We start from the raw sequence: 7,045 nt of genomic DNA, 5'->3' as shown, positions 1-7,045 counted from the left end.
CCTGCTGAAGGCAAGTTGTGCCATCAGGAAGTCTGGAGTCCAGTACAGAAATACAATTACTAGGGGTAAAATGGATGGATGGAAGATGATATGTCCAGTGAAGTGGTAGAAAAGATTGGTATGTTTCCCTAAGCTACCAACAAAAAGGCAGTGAAGGTGTTCTCTTTAAATGGTAGGATTCTGACAAATGGACATTACTGGATGCAGTCAAACCACTATAAAAGGTGGTGTAGGCAAGATTGGCTTACGTGGGGATCCAGGCAACAGCAAGCCTTACAATAAATGAAACTGGAAGTGGCACAGGAAACAGCCCTGTCCCCTATCCAGACTGGTGATAAGTGCAAGATATCATATGTATCACCTCAGGAGATGCTGCGATCTCTTGGAGTGTGTGGCAAAGGAGCCCAGATGAATTCAAGGCTGACCAGAGATTTTAGAGCTGCAGCCACCAGGAGTCAGAAGCTAATTACACACCTCAAGACCCTTTCCACCTATGAAAGAGTCCAAGCAGCATCTGAAATACCAGGAACAGAACAACTCCTTACATAAGTGCTCCAGTTGGCTGTACTGCACTGGATGTTCAAAGAAGGGGTGGCACCCATCCATCATGCTACTGCTGATACTTAGAACAGGTGGACTGCCCTGATGGCCCAGTGAGCACATTTGGGAAATAAAGAACATCCTGCACAGAAAGCAGTAGTATGGAGTAGCCTCACCCATTGTGTAGCTGTATGAAGTGGAATAGGACAATCCAGTTGGTTTTCAGAAGCCAACGCTATGCAACTAGCCCTAGAAATACCTAACAGGAAAGATTTTCCACAATGTATGTTTACACTGACTCTTGTTGATGGCCAATGCTGAATAGGGATGCATAGAACCACAGGAAGAAACAAGGATGGAAAGGTTGAGTTAAACCCATTTGGACCACCAACGTATGGCAACAAAATGCCTGCAGCAAAGAGGAGCATTCATACATCATATGGGTGCACACATCCCAAACAACTGAGCCACAGAAAAGTGCCAAAACACTAAAGCCATCCAATGTAAAAGGGGGACATCACAGCCCTGGCTGCAAGTATGAACCTATACTGGCAAGACAAAGGAGAATCCAACATGGCCCAATGGGCCCAAGAAATGGCAGGCCATAGCAGCCAAGATGATACCTGTCACTGGGCCAGAGAATGCAGGACAGATCTCCCTCTAGCAATGACTACCCATGTAATTTGGGACTGTGAGGTATGTGCTGTAGTAAAGAAAGCCTGGCAAAGGAAATTACCTGTAGCCTACACCTGAAAGAATATGTGGAAATTTGGTGAAGGCTGTTAGCAAGTGTCACTGGACCATCCCCCCACCCCTGGATCCATGCTTATGTCTCAACCATTCAGGCAGAGTATTCAGACAGAACATTTCTCAAGAAAAGGCTCCCCCATGCCTATGAACAGCTCAGGCAGAGCTTGTTGGAAGAAAAGTTCTTTTGTGAACGAACATTAGCAAGTTGTTAACACTTTGAGTGACGGGCATACCTACTGAGGTTGCTGGGGCCTGGTGTTTTTCTCCCTGCTGGAGAACCAGCTGCCCCGCCACCCCGCCTCCGAAGGCGACCTTGTTGCAGGGCTGTTGCTGCCCCCAGCGGTCAACCTGGAAGGTAACCTGGATACAGGGCTGTCACCCCCCTCTAGGGGCTGTCCTGGGTGCACCGAGCTGTATAAAAGATGAGACCAACCACTCTCAACCCGGTACCCACACGGAAGGAATTTCTGCCTGAAGTTCCTGCCTGAATTTTTAAGTGTGATTTGGTGCTTGATTCTGAGAAATTGATTCGTAATGTTTTTGCAGTTGCTGAGGTAAATAAAATTGTGTTGTATTGTTCCTTGAGTCATTGTCTGATTCCACCTAGCCAGTGTTCCTTTTCAGGGAATGACAAAAAACCTCTCTTGACTGTCACTGTAGTGGGGCAAGACAGCAAGTTGACTATATTAAACTAGTCTCCAGATTGACATGATGGCTGGAAACCTACTTAGTTGCACAAGTCATGAGGATGACTGAAACATGCTGATGATCACATGGAATGAATCTGTAGGAAGAGTTATAGGATTGTGTACAGAATAAGGGCTAGAATGTGTGGCAGGTGTTATGGGTTGGGCCTGGCTGAAATTTAGCTATAAATTAATAGAGAAGAATAAGGGAGCAATTTAAAGAACCTGTTAATTGCTATGAAAGTTGTAAATGTGTCAGGAGGAAAGTATGGAGATAATTTTAATAAGGGCAGACTGGGAATGCCAGTTGAGGCAATAGCCAAGTGTGAGACACTAAGAGAATGTGGATGAGCCAATCATGTGCCCAGGTCTGCTCTGCAGCCTCTCCATGTGTGTGTCGGGGTAAATAGCAGGACACACAGACCCTGATGAGACTGTGGAGGGGATGCTCTTGTTATCTGTAGGATGGTGGGGGCTGGAGGCACTTGCTGAGGTTTCTAGTAATCCTCAGGGTGATGGTCTAGCAGTCTCAGCTGTTTCGCTCACCCACACAACTCTGTTTCCATCCCACCCAGCCAAGACAGTGAAAAGTGGAAGCACAAATTCAGGAAAGCACAGACTGAAGCAGGAAACCCCTGCTCTGAACATGCTCACGAAAAGTGCCCTTGGAAATAACCAGGGCATGAGACAGAGCTGTGAGCAGTGCTGATCCACGCAGCACCCTCTCAGCACAAAAAGAACCCTTCCCTGCCGGGATTGTTTCTTCCACCCACAGCTTCTCCCCACAGTGCCGTGGAGAGCTCCGCAGGCAGGCTGAGAGCTGACCCTGGCAAAGTACACAGTACACAGCCCCTGGGGTGCAGGGACCCTGCTCTGGAGGACAGCCCAGGGCATCCCTGGCTGCACACCCACCTTCACACCCTGCAGCTGTCCCTGGGAGAAGGCAGCCGACATGCCCTGTCCCTCTGATGGTGCAGCAGGGAAGTCCTGCTCTGGAGCACGTCCTCCTCTACATTAGAGAAACTAAGAAGGTCCTCCTGACAGAGCCCTTCATCTGTCAGATGTACCAGTTCCAGGAGATCCCTCCAGGAATGGAAGCTGCATTGCCCAGCACCCACAGACTTAACCATGTAGAGGGCTGTGAAAATTTCTCCCCCAGTGAGCCTCAGCATCCTCCCATTCCCAACAGCCTTTAAGCTCTCTCAGCCTTGCAGGTCTCCTCTCCGTGCCTGCAGGCAGTGCCATCAGCCCTGCTGCGCTTTTTAGAGGAGCTGCTCCTGGGCAGAGCTGTCCCTCTGCAGTGCTTCCCACTTGCCATCCGCTCCCTCCATCCCCGGAGCACAGCCCAGCTCAGCAGCAGAGGATCAGCCCAAGGCAGCACTTTCTCTGCCCCCTCTGGGCTCCCTCCGAGTGTCCCTGGGGCTCCAGGGAAACCTGCTGGGACACAGCCTGAAACAATCACTGATGTTCCCTCCCGGAGCTGACAGCAGACACTTCTTTGCAGCAGTGTAATTTCTCCCATCAGAAAAACATTTAGGTCCAACAACCACCTTCTCATTGTCCCGTGTTTAGACAGGACACCCAGACAAGGACAGGGAAAGATCTCACATACCTCTGCTGAGGGAAGGGGTTCAGCCCCCATTCCATGATTGTAGCCTTGGGGCTAGAAGGAACTGAGCTGCCCCCATGCACAGCACAACCCCACAGGAGGTGGGATTCCTCTAGCCCCAGTTCAGGTGTGCACACAACAGACACCTGCATGTGAGTTCCTGGTCTCAGCTCCCATGGTAATTACTGGAGATAGAGGCCAGGGCTGAGGTGTTCAGATGCAAATGTCTTGTGACATTTAAGTGCTAGAGGTGGTCCAAGGTAAGCTGAGCTAGCTGTAAGTCCTAGTGGAGCAGTGCTGAGAGACAGGGCAGTACCTGGGACATCTTCTTGGAGGATGGTGGGGAATCTCTTTGGCCAACTGAAATGACATCATCTGCCCACATTTAGGACAACAGGACCTGTCTGTATTTGTTATCTTTTGGACGGACAGTGCAGGGGAGTCATGTACCCTAGGGAGACCTAAGGTCCTCTCTGTCTTCTCCATCAGCTGGGTTGGCTAGATCTCCACTGACTATAATGATGGTGGCGTCATGAACCTTCTCACATTGCCAAATCAAACTCAGGGCAATTATTCCAGTTAATTCCTAACACAGGCCTGCAGAGTTATGTGAGATGCCAAGGCTCTCACACACAGCTACATGCATTTGGCAGGGACAGCGATGCTCCTGTACAGGAAAGCCATCGTCATTCAGAGCAAGTGTGTGACAGACGCCTCAGACAGCATAGCAGACAGATTCAGTGCCTTTGTGTAAGAACCTGGTGGCCACCACAGCAGCATGGCAAGGTCTGTCCTTTCTCTATCCAGTCTATGTAGGGCAGTCCAGGACTGGGGTTGCCATGCCTGTGCCTAGACATTCAAACTTCTGTGTTTTCTCTCCACCAAACTTTATTCTCCCCCTCAATAACACAGTCAAGGAACAGACCAACAGATTTCACAGGGAGCCTGTCAGCAGCACCTTGTCATTCCTGGAGATCAACTTCACCTCTGTCAAAGGCCCATGCCCCACCTCAACAGATGTAAGAACTTGCTAATGTTCCTAGACATGGTGGCCTCTTCTTTAGGAATGTTTTGTCTGAGTGCTCTGCCCAAGCACTCCTGGCGGAGTCTCTTCCTTAGAAAGTGTTCTGCTCATTGTTTGAGACATAAACATGGATCATTTATAAGGGGATGGGTAGGGGTCCGGTCCCTGACACTCTGACAGTGCCCAGATGTCTGGGTCCTCCATACGGCATCACAGCCATGAGCCCGGATGCCTGGGGGGGCACCACTCTGTGTCCCCAGAGAAGAGCAGATTCGGGCAAACCGGAGTGTCCCCCCACAAAGCTGGGAGAGGTGAGGGGCAGAGGCGAGGGGCAGATGGTGCCAGCCCTTGGAGCAGCTGGTGTTGTGGAGACACAATGGGAAACAGGTTCTCACTGAGCTCTAGTGAGCACCATTCCCCAAACAGCAGAATTTGGTGTGGGGGCAGGGGAAGACCATGGACAGGCAGCCCAGAACCCTGGGTACTCTGCCCCGCTCTGGGAGGGTCGGTAGTTCCCTGCTTTGTGGATGCAGCACTCGTGGGTTCACAGGAGTTTTCAGAGCCCCAGGCTAGGCCCAGGTGCCTCCCTGGGCCCCCAGCCCACACCCTTCTCTGGGGTACCCTCATCACAGGCCAGGAAGGCAGGTCACGGGCACCAGATGCTGGACAGACCTCCCCCCTTCCCCTGCTACGTGCGGTCCAGCATTATGGGACTATGTTTGTTATCTCTTGGCTGTGATTTTGTCTCTCCAGGCATGCACTGAATTACCATCGACTTTTACATTAGGAATTTTTCCCTCCCCCACTGCATGTGATGATCTTAAGGGTCTTTTCCAGCCCAAATGATTCCATGGTTCTATGATTTCACGTCTTCAGCAGGGTCAACTGCAGGGGAATATTTCCCGGAGGGCCAGGAGGGACCAGAGAGTCCCTAGGGCTGAGGAATGCAAGCAGGGCTGATGGGCAGCACCATCCTGGGGCTTGTCCCCGGGCTGTGGAGTCGGGGCAGGAGCTGCCAACTGGGAAACCAATAGGAAAAGGGGAAGCCAGAAACCAAAATTTGTCAAGTCACAGACCTGAGAAAGCAAAGATGGAGGTAATGACAGGAGGCAAACCTCAGCACCCACAGCAACTGATGGGCCAATGAGAAACCACAGGCACCACTTCCAGGCAGGCCAGCCTGGACTCGGCAAGAGTGTGAATCAGGGGGACCCTGGGCTGGGAGGGATACAGGAGTCCATAGAGCTGTGCCAACCCCTGAGTGATATGCAGGGGAAGGGGAGAAGGGGGAAATAAAGATGGGGGTCAACAGAAAAGGGTATAAAAGGGGCCGGTCCTATGTTAAATAAACCCCAATATCAATAGAGCTTGAAGGGTGAAGGGACTGAGAGCAGTCCAGTGAAGAAGGACTTGGGGATGCTGGTTGATGAAAAGCTGAACGTGAGCCGGCAATGTGTGCTCCCAGCCCAGAAACCACCCATATCCTGGGGGCATCACCAGCAGCGTGAACGGCAGGTTGAGGGAGGGGATTCTCCCTCTGCTTCGCTCTGGTGAGACCCCCCTGCAGTGCTGCATCCAGCTCTGGGGTCCTCAGCACAGGACAGACACAGAGCTGTTGGAGCAGGGCCAGAGGAGGCCATAGAGATGGTCAGAGGCTGGAGCACCTCCTGTCCAAGGACAGGCTGAGAGATTTGGGGTTGTTCAACCTGGAGAAGAGAAGGCTCCAGTGGGACCTTATTGCAGCCTTTCAATACTTCAAGGGGGTTTATAAGAAAGATAGGAACAGACTTTCTAGTAGGGTCTGTTGCGAAAGTGATGGTTTTAAACTAAGAGGGTTGATCCAGACTAGATATAAGGAAGAAATGTTTTACAATGAGGGTGGTGAGATACTGGAACAGGCTGCCCAGAGAGGTGGTAGGTGGCCCATCCATGGAAACAGTCAAGGTCAGGTTGGACGAGGCTCTGAGCAACCTGATCTAGTGAAAGATCTCCCAGCTCATTGCAGGAGGGGTTTGACTGGATGACATTTAAAAGTCTTTTCCAACCCAAAATATTCTATGATCCTATGATAAAATGGTGCCAGTCAGTGCACTTGTCTGGCTGAGCCCTACGCCTGATCACCGCTGTCTGTCTTGTCTTCTTCTACCTTCTTATTAAATCTTTTATTTGCTCTCTCTGCGTGGTCTCACTCTCTCATGTGCATGCGTGTGTATGCACGTGTGTTTGCTTCAAGGACTAAGTGCCAGCTGCTGGCGAGACCTCTGTGTGTGAGAGTCAAAACTGGTGCCAGGTACTGGGGTCATATCAGGGGTGTGGGGACCCCTACCCTGTGGTGTCAGCTACTGCAGTGAGTGGCATCTCTTCAAGGATGGAAGTGTCCCAAAGAGCAGAGGGAATAGCTCGTACCTCTGTGAGCAGGGACAGACTGATAATGAC

The sequence above is a fragment of the Pterocles gutturalis genome, unplaced genomic scaffold (assembly GCF_000699245.1).
Source record: "Pterocles gutturalis isolate BGI_N339 unplaced genomic scaffold, ASM69924v1 scaffold4670, whole genome shotgun sequence".
Classification (NCBI taxonomy): domain Eukaryota; kingdom Metazoa; phylum Chordata; class Aves; order Pterocliformes; family Pteroclidae; genus Pterocles; species Pterocles gutturalis.
This window is presented reverse-complemented; position numbering follows the sequence as displayed.